This window comes from Hetaerina americana, unplaced genomic scaffold (genome assembly GCF_022747635.1).
Source record: "Hetaerina americana unplaced genomic scaffold, ioHetAmer1.1.p SCAF_11, whole genome shotgun sequence".
NCBI classification, from domain to species: domain Eukaryota; kingdom Metazoa; phylum Arthropoda; class Insecta; order Odonata; family Calopterygidae; genus Hetaerina; species Hetaerina americana.
The window spans coordinates 43,511,077-43,534,051 of NW_027286181.1; the positions used below are offsets into that span (position 1 = coordinate 43,511,077).

Below are 22,975 nucleotides of genomic sequence, written 5' to 3' on the forward strand. Positions count from 1 at the left end.
TTTGGAGGGATTAACTGAAGAACGAGTGTGTATGAGGAAATGGTACGTTTAATACGTTAGAGGAAAGGACAATATTGAGAATTCTGAGAAGAACCAAATGGATTGGGCACCCATAGAGGCACGTGAACTAACTAGCAACAAAATAGAAGGGAAAATGAAAGGAATGATCAAATTGAGTACCTTCAGGGGTGATGTGGTGGAAGTCGAATATAATGAATAACTGATCGTAGCACTTTTCCACTCGATAATTTTTATTTTACGACCGGGTTTCGATGCATCACATCATCATCAGGTCTGATTAGACCTGATGATGATGTAATACACCGAAACCCGGTCATAAAATAAATTTTATTAAGTGGAAAATGCTACGATCAGTTATTGAAAAGGAAATATCCTGCGAAGAGAAACAAGAAATGAGAATAGTATAGGAAAATTTAAGGACGTAAAACTGAAGAAATTAGGATTTAAGGACTAGTGAAACAAATTAATATCATATGTATAACGCTTGAACAATTTTTCTGATTTTTAAAATAATGTTTGATGCACATACCTACTTATCCTTAATTATATTACTTAAATCATTTTAAATTGATTCTAATACTTTTTCAGTGGTTCCATCCAACACATATAAGTCATCATGTTACCGTATTGTTTTTAATTCAATATGGCAATAAATATTAACTTTAAAGTATAGAAAATATACTTGATTTCTTGCACGAATCATGCCACGGGATATTTAATTCGCAGTTTAATCTCTTCATCCAGTATCAGTCAAATCATGCAGTGCAAAATTACTACCAAAAATTCAATCTGGCCAAGTATAGGTCACAAACACAGTCAAGTTATAATAGATCAGTGCCCATAGTATTTTTTGAACGTTGTTTATACTATTTCACTGTGTTACGCATTTCTAATTTCTTAAGAAGCCACAGAAATGAGAAGTTTTGTATCAAGAGAATAGTCTTTCACCTTTAACGTGCTTTGGGTAAAACGTGAGTGAAAAGAGTGTTATAATACCATGTTGATTCCTTCTATTCACCAAATTCCCCCATAGAAGATGTGGAAATCTAATTTATACAGATAACCCGCAAGGGCATTTACACGAATCTTTTGGATCCTTCTTTGGCTTCCCAAGCACGAAATGGGCTTTAATCATAAGTGACTCTTAATACCCTGCAAAGGTGACGTGCACGAGTGATTCGATACAACCGACTGACATTGCTTCAAGGATTGGCAGAGTGTTTAATTAATTGTTATATCTAATGATAATCTAGACCTCACGGCGTAAGCAATGAAACTCATACTGGAATTGTGGTTCCAACATTGCGCATTCTAAGTCATACATAAAAAAGTTTAAGCCACCAAAGGATTACATTAACGAGATTAACTCAATGAATAAAAACCGCAAACATTTTACATATCTTTCATACAAGATGAAGAAAACATACGATCACTACTTTAACAGACTGGTGAGAGAAAAATATTTATTTTAATGATCAAATAATTGCAATTTTACGCTATTTAACTATTTATTTCCAATCAGATTCGAATTTACCACATCATATTTAGATGCAGAATAGGCCCAACTGCATAGATACAGAGGTAGATGAACTGATATACTGAAAGCAGCAAATAATTCATTGGAATACTTCAAACTCTATTCATTCCGGATTACTGATACATTGCCTAATTATATTTGCTGCTTAAATAATAATTTATAGAAACAGAAGTTTAGAACTATATTTTATAGGGATATTCTAGCAGAAACATGGATGAATTACCACGTAATTAGTCTCGTATATGAAAATTATATAATAAACAAAAAGTCCTTTGAAATACTAAGAGTTTCGCTTCCCTTATATTAAATTACGTTTCCTAGGTAAATATAATTTATGAATAATTCAGTCCAAAAATTTGTTAAAATAATTAGAAATATCTGAATAAATGTTATTAATTATGAAGCCAACATAATACTCGTATTCTGGTGTTCCAATCAGCGTTAATTACATTATACCAAATTTCTAATGTCACTATTTTGCCACATCAGATATAACAAAATAATACAAAGCTGACAATTTAACTCTCCTAAATAGAGATTGAGATGGACACCGGGGTACAAGGTAAATGCTACGCTCAAGTCCATTTATCTGGTGATTATGTGGGTAGTTGAGTCCATTGATCTACACGAAGCATGTGGCGTGCGGTGGAAGATCTTCGGCCAAGGCGCCTACAGTAAGCTGCCTCTCTGATGGGATTGAAGACACCATGGAGGACTTCTCTGGCCTCTCCAGGTCATGTAGTATGGCTTCCCAATAACAAAACAACAGATTACGCATCGCAGACCGTGCTGACCTATCACTGCTCTAACGCCGCTCTGGAAATGTGGATTATAGTACCGTTCATCACATTTTCCAGGAGACTGCTGTCAGCAGTTAAAAAAAATACTAAGATGGTTACATCATGTTATCAGTTTCTTTTCGAAAGCATATTTTTAGTTTATTTTACGAATGATTTACTCTAGAATGGAGTATTACAGTAAAATACTCAGGTACAACACGCTGCAAGTTTCTTTTTTGGACCATGTTTTTACTTCTTTCTACAAACAGGCCAAAAAACAAATAAAATTTGGCATAAGTTTGAAACATAAGTGACTCCTTACACACGTAAATACACATGTAAATATCACAAGAAGAATGTCAATGTTACTCTTATTACTGTAAACACCGGGAAAAAAGCGGTAAATTCATGAAAATGAGAACCTATTTAACCCAGGAAATACAAGTAATAAAGTCGTTCACTTGGGTAAAATCGAGTTGAAGTTATCAATAAAATACTTCATTCACATGTAATTTAAAACCGAAAAATGAAATATTTTAATAGTTCATTTAATGATGAATATAAATTTAACATCGGAACATGAACGAGGGAGCTTTTATTTGTAGCCACTCATAAAAGAGAGTTTTTTAAATAAGAAATTTGGCTACCACGAGATAAAACCTCTTGGGCACGAGCGGGGTCCCAATAAAACCAGCGGATGGCCTCTCTATAAGGCAAATAAATAAGAAAATGAACAGGATAGGAAAAACTATCAAGATATTCGCGGAAATTTTACCTCCGAATCGCGTGTTCAAATTCTTACGGTAACGGCTTCATTTTTCGAAAAGACCAGAGAAAAAAATCATCGAGGCAATTAATGGCCTAGAGGTTCAGTTGGCATTAAAGTGGGAGAGAGTCGATAGGGTGACCATTCTATTAACAAAATGGTTCCCCTCCCTATTTCCTTATTCAGTTTACTGGAGACGCAGGCACGAACTTTCCTCCCTTCCACAGTACCTCTTTCTCCCAAACCCTTTCCCAGGATTTCCTTAAGTGGTTACGCTCCGTGATGCGAAACTATTTGTTTAGGAGAGTAAGGGGAAAGGAAGTGTTTTTGAAGTCGGAGCGAGATTGGTCGGAGAGAACGGGACGTTGGGGTGAGTTTAAGAAGAGAAAGGCTCGTAGCGGGGGAGCAAGCAAAGAGCCATTGTTTTCGCAAATTCCTGAATATAAGGATAAGAAAGGCCAAGTTTGAAAAGATTCGAAGGGAGGATTGGTGGAGTGATGGTCGGGTCAGGCATGCAGAATATGTAGGGAGAGGTTACTCACAGATTTGGAAATGGATATGATCGAGATCTCATGGGTGGAAAGAGTTTTAATCGAAAGAGTATCGTGCCCGCCTGTTTGTTGGGATGAATTTTGTTTGGAATGGTTCGATACTTGAATTCGAAACAATTTAATTTCTGTAATGGTTTCCTCCCGGAATGGCTACCGCCAAAAACTTGATGCCATTCAAAAAGGGGTACAAACCATCTTCGAGAGCTGATTTTAAATTGAATTGCCGAAATAATTCTCTGGCATTGTTTGAAAGTAATAAAAAAGGGAAATACCCCGAATGGTGTTTTCAAAATGAATTTCCGCTATGTATCTAAATCATAAGATTAGTCGATGTTGCTACGGAAATTTAGAAACCAATTTGTTTATTCAGTTGTATAGACTTAAGAAAATTATTTAATTTCACTCGAATATGTTAGGGAAATATAGGAAAGCTTTGATAAAATGCCTAGTTTTTCCTCGTAAACTCTGAATATCAGTATGAATCAGTGCTATCTGTTCTGGATGCTAAAAGAGATTGAATATTGAAAAGAAACAAATATCTGATAAAATAATATATCTAGGGGATGAAGTTTGCAAGGTAATGGGTATTTTTTTGGAATTGATTAAAGAATTTTTGGTGAATCACTAAATTGGAAAGAAAGAAGGCATTCCAACGTTTATTAATTCTGTCTAGAATGAAACAGAGAAGACAAAGAACCCATAATAGCTTACACGTTTTACATTAATGGCAGTGGGTACACAAATAAATGGACCAATTTTAAATGTCTTTGAGGGAATAGTGAAAACGTTTGACCGGAATTAGTGACGATAATTATACAGCGTCTCCAAAAATCAATGAAAATAAAATGAAGACACTCAATTGCCCATGGGAAATCCTCCGGAGACCTTTTTGACAGTGAAGCCATAGGAAAGAATATTTATAAAATCAAATCATCACATTTTAAGTCAAAGTGAAATAGCAAAAAAATGGGAAGGAAAAAGGGAATGAAAAACTAACGGCAAAAAATAGTAAATATAATATGTCAGAAGGTTAGGTAGAAGTCATTACTGGAAATCATTTATGAATAAGACATTATTAAAGCAACGGAATAAGTTCTAACAATTGTAAAAAAATCATGATTGATTAAATTCACCACGGTTAAAGATTTATAAATAATGTTTCAAGTTTCTTATATTTTTAAATTATCTTTTATTTGGGCGAAATATATGTCTATACGATGAAATCACTACCTAAGCTGATAGGTGATTCAGTTTCCTCAGGCAGTTTCTTCCTACTGCCACCCAAACGGGAATCAGAACCAGATTATGAGCAATGGTTTTAGGAATTATACATTGGGTGAGGAGGTCAATAAGGGTTGAGTAAATAAAGCATCGTGAGTGGAATAGCTTAGGCGTGAAGAGGGAAACAGCCTGTGTCACGTAAGGTCATTCGACTCTGCGAGTTAAAAGCAGACCGTCTGGTGAGCCGAAATTACCGTCCTACGGAAGCACGCTCTTGGATGACGGACACGGAGTTTACATGCCCTCCGGAGTGGTTTGGGGGAAGAGCCAAGGGAGCAAGTTAAACCGCTTCCAACTGCCCGCCCTCTCTTCCCGCACCCTCCGTGGCACCGACACAAATTTCCATCATGACCACGTCGGAAAATGTCGCTGGCTACAGCCCTTCTCCTCCCCCAGAATGAAAGGGCTCCCGTAGTTGGTTATTTTCGTATAGCTCTCTCTCTCTCTCTCTCTCTGGGGAAAAAAGGAAGGTGAGGCGGGAAGCATTACTGCCGAAATGCCTCGTATAACATTCAATCACATTAAAAATCGATAGTCGGGAATAAATGAGAAGCGCGAAATCAACCTCGGTATCTACGTAAAAGTGTTCAAAACCCTGATATCATATGTAGGTAATCTCTCTCCAACGTGTCTCACACTATCAATTGGTCCCTTTATTTAAAGTCAGTGGATTTTTATTTTTTTCAGTGCATCAGATGGTGCTCATTGAAGTCATGGACACTGCAGGAAAAAATCCATGATATTCAAAATGCTTGCGTGATAATGACAATTAATATTCAAGCCTCGTAGCTCAAAAAAATGGTTCACTCGTTTAATTTGCGAGCACGTCCTGAAAATATTATTTTTCTATCGCGTTTCTTTCTTAAAATAAAAATATTAAATTATTTCCAGGAGTAGGAAATTTACATAAAAATATATAACTGCCTGGTATTCAGTAGTCATGAATGGATTATGCGTGTAAAATTTCAATCATTTTGTTTCAAATGACCTTCAAAATCTGTAACCAATTTTTCATATAAAAGAAATAATAAAAAAATTTCACACCATTTGGTTTCATAAGTTCATGGTAACATTTCCATAAAGGTTTCACGCCTAGGCTGGTAGATTAAATTCTAACGCAATAATTGAATGGGCAATTCTTATTTCCACTAAAACAGTATTTCATTTCCTCAGATTTACTTACCTGGTACACACTTTCCGTTGATCCCAAATTCTTCCTTAAGTCCTTGGCTAAGTTATATAACCATGGTCTGGATTCTGCAAATAAAAGGAAAGAATTACTTTAGCGTACATGAAGTAAAATTCATTCATCACAAAAGCTACAAAAGCACTCCTCAGTACATTCAGAGTGTCACACCTCACTAAAAGACCAAATGACCCAATAAAATTAACACTTATGAAAGCATTCGCCTCATTTATATTTAGTTTATATCCATTTTGTAATAAATCAATTCATTGGTAAATGGTTCATTTCGTATATGTGGACTATTAATTTCAATATCCAAGTTTTTACTTATATGGATGCAAAAATATTTCCAGCTTTAAGGATGAAAATTAGTTTACTTGACCTCAATATATTAAACGAAGCTCTTAATACGAAATATCCCATGAATGTTACTCTCTAATAATTACTTCTAGTAGAACAATATGCATGGTACACCTAAATCCAAGCTATTTCTTTCAAAGGAAATATGTACTCAAATATCAAGCCAGATATAATATTAATTAACCAGTAACAATTAGTCGTAGGATTTCCTTGGGAATATTAGTATAAATGTTCTCTGATAAAATTCTTTCCATGATGCAATTTTTATTGTCTGGCCCAATCTGTAAGTCTTTATTTAGTTTTTCACCACTGATATATGGTTTCCTTTGGTTGAGACGATCTATAACTTAAGAAGGAAGCTGACAATTGCTTGATGGGAGTTGATTTGTTCGTTTCTGATATGAGATTCGCGAATTTTAAAATCGGGGTCGTGTCACAGGAATTATACATATGTATAAAGAGAATTGAATTAAGTAATAAACTTGAAGTGAAAAATTTGCTATGTGCTAAACTCTCGTGGCTTCGTTCTAAAAAAAATGGTTAAAACAAAACTATATTTTATACCCGCAAGGTATTTAAGGAAAGAAAATATTATACCATAGGTAAGGGGGAACTGTTTTCTTATCAATTCTGTATTTTATACCTCATTTGGACACTATCTGTACTTACAACCAATCAAATCCCGCAAGCGATAGGGTGGAACGTAGCAAATTCTTCATCTGATCTCATGTATCGCTGTTCCCATTTTCCAACCCACCGTGGGCCTAAGTCGCCTCCAATTTTTTTTCTTAATTTTGTGTTCTATTTGCCTTTAATGTTGTTCAATGGTCATCTTTGGTGCACATTTTCATCTCAGGAGTAGAAATGTGTGTTATTTAATCTACGACGACATATGCACCGTAATGACCCATTTGGTCTTCAAACTGCTTGGCAGGCAGGGACAAGATCGAGAGAGAAGCTCGTCACCACCGGAAATATTGCAACCGCAGGCATTATGACTAGTTGATGTACGTAATGTGCCCCAAAGAGAGGTGGTAATTGGTAAACGAATAGATTGAACATATGTTTCTATTACTGAGCGAATTGTGTATTCAACCATGGTCCGTTAAAAACGTAATCCTTTTACTGATTTGCTCGAGAAATCGGAAAAGCAGTGTAGATGAATCGGAAATTGGGATTAGCGTCACCCTAGGTGTAAAGTTGACCGATCTCTCCGTCTGACCCGGTCTATGTGAAGGATCGATAGCCTTGAAGTCCTTTTCAAAGGTGTTCAAACTTCAAACGTAATCGAAACTGCCCTATTTTACTTATTCCTTTCGATAATGCTTTTTAGAAATGGTATACGCCAAAATGCATAGAACGCAACTTTCATTGGCTTAAAATAAATAGGAGAAACAGCTTTTATCGTTATCTGCTGTTCAATTTTGATAAATTATCCCAAAATCAATTTTTCGTTTTATTAAAAATTATTTTAATTGCAGAGCTGTCCATTGAGTTGGAAACATTAATAATGCAACTTCAGTAGCTCTGAAGAATTTGGAAAAGTTAAATTTGCACAGCAATTAGGTAACTTGGTGTTCTAATCGATATTTCGATGTGGCTATCAGGTTATTCCCTGTGATTGGTGTTAATCTAATTTTTTAGATCAATTCATATGCAATGTGCAAATAGACACGCGTGCAGAATCTGGCAAACACCGGGACTATGCAAGAAACGTCTTCGGTGGTACCAGTGACACGCATAGCATTGAGTAATGGTCCACTTAAAGAAAATACTTAATCATTTTTCAAATCCTTAGGAGAAAAATCAGGAATAAGGAAAGAATATTCGCTGGTAGCAACGGACATTAGTCTCAAAGGTTAATGAAGGAAACTCCTGGCAATCATGAATTAGAATAAATAATATTGCTGAATTCATGGTGCTCTAACGGCTCCTGCTCTTAGTTTCCAATCTGGATAACTCCCAGGGGAAGAAAGTCAAACTAAGCGTGGCTTCGTGAAGGATAACAGACTAAACCGCGAGAAAGTGGGAGAGGCACGTTGTTACGAGACAAAATGCATTAGTCGAGGCAACATATTATTTTTACGTAATCAGACGCCTGATATCATACAACATAGATACACAATAATAAAGCGCCTACGTACTCCTTGACTAACTTGAAAAATAGGTTCAATCACAAAAATACCATAGTGTATTGTGTACACCAAACCTTTAGCATGGATGGTTCACTTCAATTATAATTTGAGCTGTTATGAGGAGGGGCATGTGCTAAATCGATAAATGAGTAGCAATAGTGCTTATCACAGCAGTTCGACCAAAAGCTAAGGTCTTTTGCGAGATGGAGGATAGATCAAAAATTTGACAGAGGGTATTCAGTGAATACAGGAGGGGTGGAGGGAAACCCAGAGTCATCATAGGCTAGCCTTAATTACTGTCAAGGAGTACACAATTTACTGCTCCATCTGATGCATACCCGAGTATGTGCACTTAATGTGACAACCTATTTTGACATCGGTATACAAATCAAAAAAATTCTACCATCTGTAGGATTCTAATCCGGATCCTCGGGGTGGGATTCCAGGAGAATAGTAACCGCTTCAACTTCATCTTCCGAAAAATATCCAGGCAATTAATACCATCCGGGAGGATTTTATCCCCGGATTTAACATAAAACAAAATGCTGACTAATACAACCACAGACTCTTTAGTAAATAAAAAGGGTATTCCAGCTACCATGGATCTTGTGATGAATTACTGCCCAGTTCCTTTGGACCACGTATTTTTTCCACCATTCAGACTCTCAGGACCCATCACAACGAAATCTCATTGCTTATGACGAACCGAGAAATAGGACTATGGATTGGTGAGCCGAAGAGGGAGGCGGAGTTGCAATCAAATGGAGGCGGAGTAAATGAATTTAATCGCGTGCCACCATGAAGTTTTCACTTCCTCTAACGAACTATTTACCCCTCTCCCCCTTTATTAAAGGCTTTTTACTTTAATGACGCTACTCTCTTACCCCTGGTAATTATTTCACTTGAAGTTCGAATTCAGCCGTTCCTCACCTCATTTCCTCCACACATTTTAAATCTCGTAGGCCCCATCATTATATTCTTGATTGTAACATGAATGGCGGCGAGGGGTAGACAGCCACTTCTCATGCTCACTTGATTAGTGCGCTTCAATTTGAGTGACGCAGAGTTAAACTACGTGATTTGAATGTCATATTTGTCGCGGATAGGTGAGAATATTTTTTTTAATGGAAATTTTGGGGTATGAATAAGTCGGGTGAAAGACGTAGGCATTCAATTATAGGTGAAGATAGTTTGGATCATCTACATTTTCCATAGACTTCAGGAAAGAATGGATTGATTACTTCAAGACGTGTTGCAAATGTTCTACTTCGGAACAATATCATAATTAAAGTTTTGAGTGAAGCGGTGAACGGTCAGGACGAGTTGATTCAAGCAATGAAATTTGCATATTCATACACCTTCTTATTACCTTCTCGTCATTGAGGTATCATTTTTCAAACTTTTTCTCATAGTTAATAATAATAATAATGCAGAGAACCATTTAGGCCACTAACTTTTTTAAATGCTTCAGTAATTAATAGGAAACATTGAAAAATTATTATGTTTAATAAGATAGACGTAATTTCTGAGGATAAGTATTAATTTCGGCTATATTATTCAACTCAATCTCAAATAACTTTATACTTATACTCTATGGCACATTTAATAGTATCGATTATAGTTTTCACCCATTTCCCAAGCATTTTTTAGGTAAATTTATTCAATACTAAATATATGAAGAAGTTATATAAAAACCAGTAAAATGCTATTCAATATTATTATTTATTCTAATTTTTTATACATTTATGTAGAATAAATCGAAAAAGTTCCTGATTTCCTTTGGTAGGAAATTTATTGGAGGAATAACGCCTTCTTTAATATACTTCGTTATACTTAATTATTAATGAATAATGACCGAATGGTTTGAAACCGGCCTGATGCCTTATGATCATAAAATATATGGTATATATTGTTCAGGTGTTTTTTTAGGAATTTCAAGAAAATAGTGAGATTATTGTTTTCCGATTATTTTGCGTAAAACTTGTCGTTAAAATTCCATCTAATGTTTAATGGTGAGGTCCAGAATAGAATACTAAGATAAAATAGAAAAAAATTACAATTTTGAAAAAGATATCAGAAATGTTTCTGCTGGAAAGCTCACTATACGTGACCTGCACCATTAACTTTTCAGTGTCTTCCTTCAATAACATTTTTGGGATACAAAGATCAATCGCCAGAACACGGGGTTATCTGAGATATCTATTGAATTTCGAAGGCACTAATGGGGCTGACTACTTCATCATCCTTATATATATATATATATATATATATATATATATATATAAACACAGATGTAGATTTTTAGAATATAGAGACACAAAGAAAGGACACTCACAATTTGTTATTTTACGTTTCGACAGCACGAAATTCAGAATCAGCACGGCTGTCGTTTTCTGAAGACGACAGCCGTGCTGTCGAAACGTAAAATAACAAATTGTGAGTGTCCTTTCTTTGTGTCTCTATATTCTAAAAATCTACATCTGTGTTTTTATATATTTGTGTGTCGCCGATGAGCGTTCCATTTCGAAGATATTTTATATTTATATATATATATATATATATATATATATATATATATATATATATATATATATATATATACACATGTGTGTATATATACTCATACATACATAATACTGTTTTAAATGGCGGTTTGATTAAGTGCTTTATACATTGTATTTAAAAGAGTTATTCGTTAGTTAAACGACTTAGATTCATTGCTTATGGCTAGGAGCATTTCGAATTATAACTCAATTACTTAGATCAACACTCAAAATTTTAAATAATTTAGTAGTTGTCACTATAGGTAGAAATATCACAAAATTGCGTATTTGTTTACTTCCCATCTAAGAAATGAAATCTCATACAAATGTATTTCAAAATTAAGGAAATCTATTGATATTTTTTAATCCATTCCGTCTTGGATAGCAATGCCAGTGTATACCACAAAAAACTAATTGATGACATCACGTGCGCTGAGTGCAGGAAATTTACTCGTTTATTGATGGAAAATAAATGGCTATTTTTTCTACTTTCGCGTTGAAGTGCGTTAAGTTTCGTTCCTCGTTTCCGCATCCTAATCTTTAGCCCAAAATAAGTCCAATTTCCTTGACTTCTCGGGGTGACGGAAGAAAAGGAGTGCTCGAGTCGTTTCATTGCAAAACTCATTCCATTACACAACCGCCCGTGCGGTCAATTAACCTAATTCCTTGGTGCCTCTCGTGAACTGAGGCGGTGGCCTGGCTTACTTCCCTTTTTGTTTCTCTTCCGCTCTCCGTTTTCTCTAACCCACGTTCAAGCAAGTATTTTTGCATACCGAGCAAAACCTATATAAAGCAAGTTACCCTTATTCCATCAACTAAGCTCTGCAGTGCTCCATCAAAATTTCACCTTATTTGGAAAATTTTAAGTAATATTTGACACTTAGAAAATGCTCCAGGGAATTAAAGTAAATTTTAAGTTCACTTAAGTTCTCCGCGGAGCTCTTAAGTTTACAGAATTCAATTACTCAAGATTTCTGAAGCTCTCAGCTTTACCGCGTTCGAAGTGAGAAAAGTGCCGATTTTCGGTCATGTGAAATTAGTGTGCATGGATGAATGCACGAGTTTTTCCTAGTATTCTGCCAAATTTACTATATTTCAGACCTATAATCACCATATTCACTTTTATTAAAATTTTCTATATTTTTACGTTTTACGTACATGTAGAGTGAACTATATACGTGAAAGAACACTAGCGATCGGGCAAAATTAATGAGTTCCTACGTATGAATCCTTTTGAAATATATGAATTTTCCTTTTACTATTTTCCATCAGATTAATTAATAAGGAAGTACTTTATCCCATTATTTCAAAGAATATATCAACAATATACATCGCACGTATTCATGCAGTTTTTTTCTATTATTTGTGCTTGCATTTTCTAACGCTCACGGCCCTTGGTTAAAATCATTGGTAAACTGTTAGCACTGCATCGTCAAAGATGGAGAAAAATGGCTCTTTGGATCTCGATTCAAATTCAATCGATCTAATGTACAAACTCCTAAAAAGTAGTTTCAGAAACCAAATATTAAAAAAAATGAAATTTCTAATTAGATTCGTTTAGTTTATTTTGATGTGCTCACAGTACCAGATGACTGACGGTAAAGTAAAAATCAAGCTAAACCTTAAAAATACGAATATTTGTGACGATTGGGAAAAGAGCGATTGTTATCTAATTACGTTTACTTCCTAATTGTTTGTCTTATATCGAGCAGACTAATGCGCGAATATTTTACAAGCCATGACTAGCTGGTCTTCCTGGTCAACTCTATTTAACATTCATTTGAAATAGATTTGTAAAATGATTGTTTCACCGTTTTCATCTGCCTGATATGGGAAAACTTAGGGCAAGAGATTATTAAAATATATGCACTTACAGTTATATCTTTCGGTCTCCATTCTTGTACCTCCAAAACCCTCTTGCCTTTGTGAAGGAGTAACTTACTCCATAAACTTCCTTCTCACTCAACTCTCCTACTCCCATCCTCATTCACTCCGAACTATCTGAATTATACGTCACAAAACTGGCGTCTTTGCCAGTTTTGGGTCGTATAATTTAAACATTATCTCGCGACGATCCTTTATCATCGAAACTGGTCGTTGCAATACCTTATTGAGTATTACTCTTCTGAAAAGCGTAGTGACAACTGACAAGCCTGTCTTACTTTTCTGTTTAGCGGTGCAGTTCCCAAGTCTCCGACAGTACACACAAATATAGTCTGACACATTAACGTTCAAGTCTCCTATCCCTCCATTCTACTAAATTATTTTGTATTAGATAACTATTCTACTCTACCAACTTTTTCAAGCGCCTACTTTAAATCAAAAAAGCAGACAAATACATCCTCACTATATTATAAGAAATAATACTAACAATGACCACGCATTATGAAGTGCACATACTATATTGTCCGAAACATTGTTATTTGATTAGGGATGTATTCCTAATTGTTAATTATTTTAATTTTTATTCTAACATTGATCTTTGAGACAAAGTTGCAGCCAGTTGACCCATTGTTATAAATGGGGTTAGAAGTCACTAACTTTTCAAAATCATATCGGTTAATAAACTTCTTAATACAATTCTAAATGGCCTTCGAGTTCGGAAAAATATAAAATGTATTCAAAAACAAAAATTAGTGCTCTTTCTTTATTTAGATAGACAAATTTTTATTTTCATTTTCAGCTCTGATTGACATGCTGTAACAATTTTTTCTGTTTTCTCATGGACGAATTATTTATCAGTCTTTCAAATTTTCTCATTACCACCAAATTTCTAAATTCTTGTTACACAATTTTGTAAATACATGATATCGGTAATACTTTCTCCTAAAACTTACATTTTCACTGATACAATATCGTAGGTAATGCTGTAATATCTTAATTTGGTATGTTGGTTCAAATTCATTAACTCTTCCTCGTCAAATATTATTAGTATTATATTTATATTTACCTTTCACGTTCAAATATTTATATCGCTGCGAATATCCTATTCTTGGTTTTGAATCCACGTTATGGACGCCATACCTATTGGTTACAAAATTGTTCTGACATGAAAATCCTGTTGAAATGTGAATCTTTATTTTGCCCGTTTTTAAACCTAGTTAATTTATGATTATATACTTTCAGTCAATTTTAATAATAAAGAATCAATTTGTTTAAATAATGAGGAAATCATTTAATTACAGAGGAAAATATTTGATAAAAAATATTGTCTTAATATTTCCATTATGTCATCCAACAAACTTAATTCTTGACCCTCATAGAAAAGAAACATTCGAATCAAGCATTATTTTAGCAGAAACCTGTTTCCACCCTATGCCTCATAACATTATAATCAATTTGGTATTTCAAATATATCAAAAATCTGGGTATTGATCAATTTTAAACGAAAACCGTTGGTCCCACTCTTTTATGCTTGGATCATTTTGTCCTTACAGTCCATCAAATTGTACGCGAGCTCAATGGGCGTAAAAAGTAATTAATTGCTATTTATTTTGCTAATATTTCCATAAATTTTTCATTTATTGGCTCTGTCTATTAAATTTTAGGCAAAATCATTTTTCTAAAACCTTTTATAAACTTGAGGTCAGTATCGGAACGAAATGAATTTTCTAGCAAATTAAATAGAAAAACACGGGAATCTGTTATTTTGGACTTAGAGTTAATAGATTACCAGTTTTTACCTATTTAAATGACAAGTTTTGAAGGCTATACTTTAAGATAATGAGTTTTTTTCCTAAAGCATCATGTTTTTGCAGGCATCATGTTTTTGCAAGCAGTAATTATTTATTTTTTTGGAGCTCAAAGAGTACGAAAAATAGTAAATTCCACTTGTTGGTTAAAACATGAACGGTGCTGATAGAAATTTTTTTGACGAAAATTCATAATAAATATAACGATAGATATTTTACCTATAATTTTCAACTCATTCCAATGAACCCCAAGCCATATTCGCCTCTAAGGGTGTGGACCCATTTACACCATTCTTCTATACATTTGTGTTCTCTTTTGCCCAACATTTTAAAAATAGTCTACAATTAAGCTTAATTTCAGAGAGGTCTTGGTGCCGAAATGGGAAAAACCTATGTATGTTACTTAAGGTAGGCAGAAAATTGATTTGATCATAATTTATTTAACTAGTATTTAAGGTTTGAATAAAAAGTCAGAAAAATAATCTGGACCATTCTTGCCTTTAAGTTTTTTTTAATTGAAAACCATGAATAGCATAATATGATGATGAAAATATGGTGAAAGCTACTATTTACAGCCAAATGAAAGGAAAGCAGGTGGTTGACTTGGAATATAATGACACAAACGAGCAATAATGACCAAAGTCCCTCTCATACTCATGAAATGACCCTGGCCGTTAACCACGGAACGAAAAATATAAGCACCACGAAACATGTAGCTCTGCGGAGCATCACGAGGAAAGGGTAACAAGGAAGGGACGTCGGTTGTTTAGCTTGTTCAGGACGGATGGAAAGAGTAAATTTTATTCTAACGGTCCAATTACGGTTTTTCCTTTTCATAAGGTATCCAGTTTGATATCGAGTCTCCGTATTTTGCAGGTTTATTCCAATCCGTAAAGACTGACAAGCTTGTAAAGGAAATAATGGATTAAAATTAGCTGTACCGATTATTTGTTTTTTCTCAATACTTCAAAATGGCATGCTCACTTCCTAATAAATATGGTCTTTAACAATATTGAACTAATTTTGATTGTATACCCTGTTACCCCAGGGGAGAAATTCCATTTCATTTGTAACAACGTAGTTCGATAATTATTAAGTATTATTCAATGCATGCACAACTCCACCGTACTCTGAACATATTGATTTTATTCATAAGGGCTTATTATCAATGTATCTTAGGTCACTTTTCGCATATAAAATATTTATTAAGTTGCTATCTTAACCCAAACTGATTACTGTGCTCACTTTCTAGTTTACCATGCCTAAATTTGATTTTGTATCATTCCATTTTATTGTAAACTTATGACATAAGACATCTTAGAAGACTCCTGTCTTTCTGTATTACATGTCTCACTCTGAACTGCACTGGCCTAAAATAAGGAAACTTTTTCCATCACCCAATTATTAACTATTCCAAAAATTTAATAATAATGGAAATAACTGCAAAAATGTAATGATTTGGCTGCGAAATTTCTGTGAAAATAGATATTTTGAAATCTCTTGACCAAGTTTTGGCTTTTTTTTCGAAATATTTTTTTTTTAAGGTAATCTACCGGTTAAGGTAGGTTTTTCGATGGACACAACTACCAAACAAATATTTTATTACTCCTAACAAAACACAAAATCCATCATCCTACTCTATATCAGGTCCCTCTTCATCTCTGAGTACTTTCTTCCTCCCTTCATCCCGTCCAACATCCCTATCCTGCTCCTTCCCTTTCCTCTTTTGCCCAACATTCTACCCTCTATCACAGTCTTCAACATCCCACTGCCGGTCAACACCCCCTTCATCCACTTTTCCTGCCTCCATAGGATTGCTCCCAACAAACCCCTCTGTTCGCCCACCATACCAAGTACTTCCTCATTTGTTTTCTTCTCTGTCTATTTCACCTTCTCCATTCTTCTCCACACCCACATTTCAAAAGCCTCCAGTCTACGTCTATCCTCCTGCTTCAATGACCACGTTTCTGCGCCGTACATAGCTACGCTCCATATCAAAGTTTTTAAGAGTCTTTTCTTAACATCCTTACTCAAAGTCCCCGTCATCAACTCCCTCCTCCTCGTGAAAGCCTCTTTGCCTAGCGCAATTCTTCTCCTTACGTCCCTACTACTTTGACCGTGTTGGTCCAAGACACTACCGAGATTTTAAACTGTTCTACCTGCTCTAGTTTTTGCCCTCCTATTTTAATGTTAAGCTTGGCCTTTTTCTTTCTAGAAAATCGCATAACCTTTGTTTTATTAATGTTGATTCTCATCCCATACCTGTCGCACTGAATTTCCAATTCACTCAGCAATGCTTGCAGCCCCTTGGCTGACTGACAAACTAAAGCTTGGTCATCAGCAAACCTAACTGATTTTACGAATTCCCCGCCCATTTTCATTCCTACCTCGAGTTCTTCCCATGCCTCTTTGATCATTTCCTCTGCATACAGGTTGAACAGCAACGGTGATAATGGGCAACCCTGCCTTACACCCCTTCCTAACACTGCCCATCCTGACTCCCCGTTTCCCACCCGCACCTGAGCAGTCTGAGACATGCACAGGCTGCGGATTAGCCTCCTTTCCCTCCAATCTATTCCTATTTTCTGCAATATACTCATTAGTTTTTCCCAATTCACTCTATCAAACGCTATTTCGAAATCTACGAAACAGGCAAATACCTCCTGGTTGTGTTATATATTCCTCTCGATTATTAATCTCATTACTGCAATGGCATCACGCGTACCTCTCCCCTTCCTAAACCCAAACTGATCATCCCCTAAGTAATCATTTGCCCTACTCTCTATCCGTTTGTTTATGATCCTGAGAACAACTTTAGCTGCGTGGGATATCAAACTAATTGTCCTATAGTCCTCACATGATGTGGCCTTTACCTTTTTCGGAATCGGAACTAAAAATGCTCTCACAAAGTCTTCCGGTCAGATTCCCTCCTCATAAATGCTACGGATCAGCCCATATAGCCTCTTCCTCCCACATTTTCCTAAGCATTTTAAAAGTTCCACGGGAATGTTATCTACCCCCACGGCCTTATTTAGTTTCATCTCCCTTAATACCCTTTTTATCTCATTGTCTAGTATGTCTGGACCTAAGCTGTCTTCCTCTACGTCATTTTCTTTTTCAATGTCTAACTGTGTTGGTCTGAGTTCTTTACTATACAGTTCTTCTACATACTCCTTCCATCTCTCTTGGATCTTTCCTGCGTCAAGTATTACCTTACCCGCCTTATCTCTAACTATTAGCATAGCTCTTCCTTTCTTTCCTTCCTTCCTTTCCTTCCTTTCGAAATATATCTTTCTATTTATCCCCATTTCTGTGCTCATGTGATAGTCTCTTTTGGGATGACGATAGTTCAAAATATGTTTATCCGAATACAACGATATTGTATAATCAATAGCTCTATTCGATATAGACGAACGGAACGAACGTCGGCCTAATTCAACCCACCGTAATAGATGACTCCGCCTTTTCTTTCAGGGTGCTTAAGGCGTCGTAATAAAAACCTTTTTTATTGAGCGGTGGACTAGGAGCTGTTTTTTACTGTAGCACCTCCGCAGAGTAAATTTTGATTAGAGCAGGAGATCTGAAACCTCTACTTTTTTAGGGTGGAATCATTTTCTTTTAACCACTAAATCATTTTCCTCATTCAAATATGAAATATTTGAATTATAAGCATTCGCCTGAAACTTTAAATGGATAATTAATCACATTTTTTATTCATTTATCCATTTAATGTATCTGGCTAAAAATGCGTTCCGCAGACCTTTCTTTTTTTTGTCCTTTTGAATGTGGGCAAAATAAAAATACTTTTTTGCTCATAGATAATTCCTCTTGACACGAGGAATGCGGAATCCATTCCACTTCACAAGAGAAGAGTCTAAAAGTACTTTTTTGCGAGTAAACTTTAAAAGAAGATACTTTTGGAATATTCCGTGTAGATTCTAAATTTTTTAAATATTAATACCAGCTCACCGATGGTTGGATTTAATGGAGAAAGTTTCATTGGCAAGGAAAGTGATTTTGATTGACAGCTGTTTGGCACTATGAATGGTATGATTTGCGCTGATATGAAATAATAATCAAGCCAGCATAAAATACCTCTAAAATACCTCTTGGCGAGTACGCTCCGGATGGTTGGTTGTTATAGGTATACCTTCAGATCTCCATATAGAGGTTTGTTGATAAATAAGAGGACAATTTCAACGAATAACCAGAGTTATATGATTATTGGTGACACTAACAGGACGTAGAAGACTATCTTTTCGTGAGAAGGCCGAAAAAAACTATGAAAAACAATAAAAATCACTGACTAATTGATAGTTGACAGAAAATTGGTCACCTAATACCCAGAGGTGGAGGAATCCACCACTATTTATATAAACGAAGGTGGATACAAGTGTTCGGTGCAGAAACTCGAATTTCACAGCAGATAAAATTACTTTACAGGATCTTGAGCGGCAAAATTGAAGGTAATGACTAATCGCCACATTTCTGTCGAGGATTCTCATCTCATTAATTGATGAGTTAAATAACAAAGGAAACGAAACCCTCTTGATTAAAATATTAGTGATATAAAGAAGTCCCCTAATCGGATCTCCGATCAGGAATTACTTGAGGCAGTGCATGAGAAAACTTGTATGTGTTAATCAATTTTGAAATTGAAATGTTTGGCCAATAGCGGCGTGCGATAGCTTAGCAATTTAATAGGTAGATATGTTCAGAAAAGTGCTAGATATCTTAGGTCTAAGTTGAATGAAAATATTAGAAGAAGGAGGGAGGTTTAAAGTGGATGCTACAGGATCATTTATGCAGGCTAAATGGATAGAAAGCAGAAGTTGGTACTATACTGCGGAAGACTGTTGAAGACTGCTGTAATGAGATTTAAGAACGTCCTATAAACCAAAAAAGATACTTTTGGCAAAATGAAAGCAACTACGTTTAAAGATACTGTATTAGTAAAAGTTAAATGCCGAAGGGAGACTATATCTGCTAAAGACTAAATTAATGTGTATCTAAGATTTGGTTGGTGCTCCAATTCACGCGTGGAACCAAATACTTGTAGCTGGACAAAAGTGGTAATTATTTCATAATAATGGCATTATATATTTAATATCTTTATATGACACACTCAAAATCTTTCAGATATGCTCACAATAAAAGAGCATAGATAAGTATCCCTCTGACATAGTTTTACACTACATAATTGTTTTTTCATTATTCATCATATTTACGATTTCTGCTACCCTCTGATCTGCTTACAAGTAAACTGATAATGTCAATGGTTACAATTTTCAGTTGACGTTACCACAGCGTTCATACAAATTTAAGCGATTTTAGTGACAAAATCCGTTCAAAATGAAGTATCACCGGTAACGTAAAAAAAAATTGAGGAAGAAAATAAATTTCACTGCAATGGAGGAAAAATATTTACGAAAACAGGTGCACCAGATTACCAGATTGGCTGATATTTCATAATATAAACGAACAGACAAGATAGTAAGAACGGAATTTTTGTATTATCTTCTAAAAATTTATTTTGACATTTTAAGACCTACTTAAATTTATAAATTAAAGAATAGATAAATGATTTTAGAGAAAATATTCTCAAGGTCTCCCATTTGCGCTATCTTGAATCTATTATGAAAAGTTCATTGCATTCATGAGCAATATAGTGGCGGCGTTACATCTATTTAGAAAAGCAATAGACCGAGCCTTCTTATTGCGTTACACGCCGCGTGCATTCTGGGAACCCCCGGCGTTTAAAATAAAATGCATAAATGGGTGAACTGCCGCGTTTCCATTGTCCGCAGGGACAGAAATGCTCGTCAAAATGGAAAGAAATACGACTATAACCCTTTTGGTGGCCGTTTAAATCCCCGCACACGCAGAATCCAACCGAAATCCCAAAAACATTAATTCGATTCATTACACAAATGCTCCAACCACCCGAGACCGCAAATTCCTGGTACCCTTACTTTACTTTTTTATACCTACCTCATCTTTTTAACTTTAAACCGAGTTCATCAATCCAAATATAATCTCACTGCACCGTGGCTTTCACCGTATTAAAACCGCCTCGTAGTTGCCAAAACAAGAGCGATAATTTAAGCGAGCCGTTAGTCATCCTGTAGGTGTAGTCTTCCTCCCCTCCCCCTCCAGTTACATATTATTACTAAAGAGTGAATGCATTATATAATGAGGAATTTTCATTTGAGGGGTGGGAATGAATAAAATCAGATTGCGAGTGCCTTTTTTCAACAAACTAATGTGGATATTAAATTACAAAATTTTTGATAACCCTGAAGAATAGTAAAAAACATGAGTTAATCAATTTCTTAAATATCATCTATTTATTTTATATGGTTGATCTTAGCTTTATAGGAATTAATTCACTAAAACACAGTTACACAGCATGTCCCGCAAAATAAAAATGTTTTCACTGGTTTAAGCAGATGGCAATATTTGGAGTGGCTTAAGCAAAAATGTTTTACTTAATAATTATATAAATTCAAAGAATACGGAACTAACTCCTAGAGAGATTTTTTATGTTAATATTGGACTTAATAATATTCTCGAAATTCGCTCGCATCAACTTAGACTAATCCGTACTTTTCACAACTAAAAGTACTATTGCTTTCAGAGCATGCTCATGCGTGAGTTGTTGAAGTTGGATCGTGGAAGGAGGCGTGAAAAATCAAAAATTAAAATGATATTTAGGCGTAGTTGGTAATACCTGTGTTAGGAAGACTTAAAAAAAAATAAATTCGAGAATGTTTTACGAGTTAAAAGTACTCAAAAGGCGAAAGGAATATGTATGACTAAAACTGTTCTACCGTGACGCTAAATTTCTCTGGCGAATGCTTATTTGTTAGTGGTTTTAAAAGTTTCACCTATTTTCATTACGTACCTCCAACAGTAATTTTTTCTTAGACATATTAGTGTAACCCTACAGGTATATGCTATAGCATCTCATTTTTCCTATGCCTCAACGCTAAAACGCTATGCGAAAGTTTGTGAAGAAAATCTCTTGATTAAAGAAATATTCGTTCACCCTAAAAGAATGTTCGAGTCCAAAGTTGAGTTCGAGTTAATCTAAAGAATTTATATGGAAAGGTTTCACCGAATAATGATGGGTTATAAGCATCACAACAATCTTTACCATTAATCCTTAAAATGAGGTACCCCCATAACTCTAACTATGCTTTGGTATGTTACCATTTATTATAAATTTTTATTACGTTTCAAATACTTATTATTAATTTAAAAATTGCCATGGTAAAGCAGTGTTCAACTGTCAGTTCACTAACATACAAACAGAAAAACTATCATTAGCACCAAAAGCACTCAGAAATTGGAAAATAATGGAAATTATACCTTCTTAACCTTTGGCATCTAAACATTATACCTTATAATAATGACAATTCTAAAAAAAAAACACTTTGAAAATTCGAAATAAGCCTAGAAGCTTAGAAGGTAATAGAAGTCGAGGTTGTACCTGTCACATTTCTCTAGTAGGCTTCAGCCCAGTAGCCTTTTGGTGACCTAATAGAAACCTGAAATGCTTTTTCTCGGGACATGACAAAATGTCAAGGTTGCCACTTTAGTTTGAAACAGAGTTCAAATTGGAGCGAGCACGCTGAGTGGGCAAGCTTCTAGGAGGAAAGGGCACGAAAGCGTCCCACTGGCCCATCCTTCAGGATAAGTGCTGGATGCATAATACAACATTTGTTCTGTCATTTTCATACTGTGCGATGAAACAAATTAATTGTGTCAGGCAAAGACAATTGGCAATATATAGTATTTCAAATGCATCCTTTCGCTCAAAGGGAGGACAAGGCTGAGTTATATATGCACGATCACCCATGCTTCAAGCTGCTCTCTTTTTCCACGAAATCAAACTAGTTTCATTAACGCATTTTTATCCTCAATCTCGACTCCCGCTATTCTTCTTACCTTTCTCCAACTCCTCCCGCGGTCCTGTAAAGAAACCATCGAAGTCTCACTCCACTCAAAGTGGCTTACCTGGAGAAGGGATTGCTCTGTTATGGTGGGATCCATGGGAATAAAAATTTTCCTCACCTGCTTTCCCTGCCATTCCCTATCCATGCTCTAGTCCTCTGAAAGGTA

At 35.3% G+C, this 22,975-nt stretch overlaps 1 protein-coding gene across 1 annotated transcript in view; it reads right to left on the reverse strand.

Moving 5' to 3' along the window:
* The window catches only part of LOC139701164 (acid sphingomyelinase-like phosphodiesterase 3b), a 1,047,894-nt gene that overhangs the window by 981,114 nt on the left and 43,805 nt on the right, over positions 1-22,975 (reverse strand). The window contains exon 2 of the mRNA XM_071599739.1: positions 6,119-6,192. The gene's annotated coding sequence lies outside the window, so the exon portion shown is untranslated. The remainder of the gene's footprint in view (positions 1-6,118; positions 6,193-22,975) is intronic.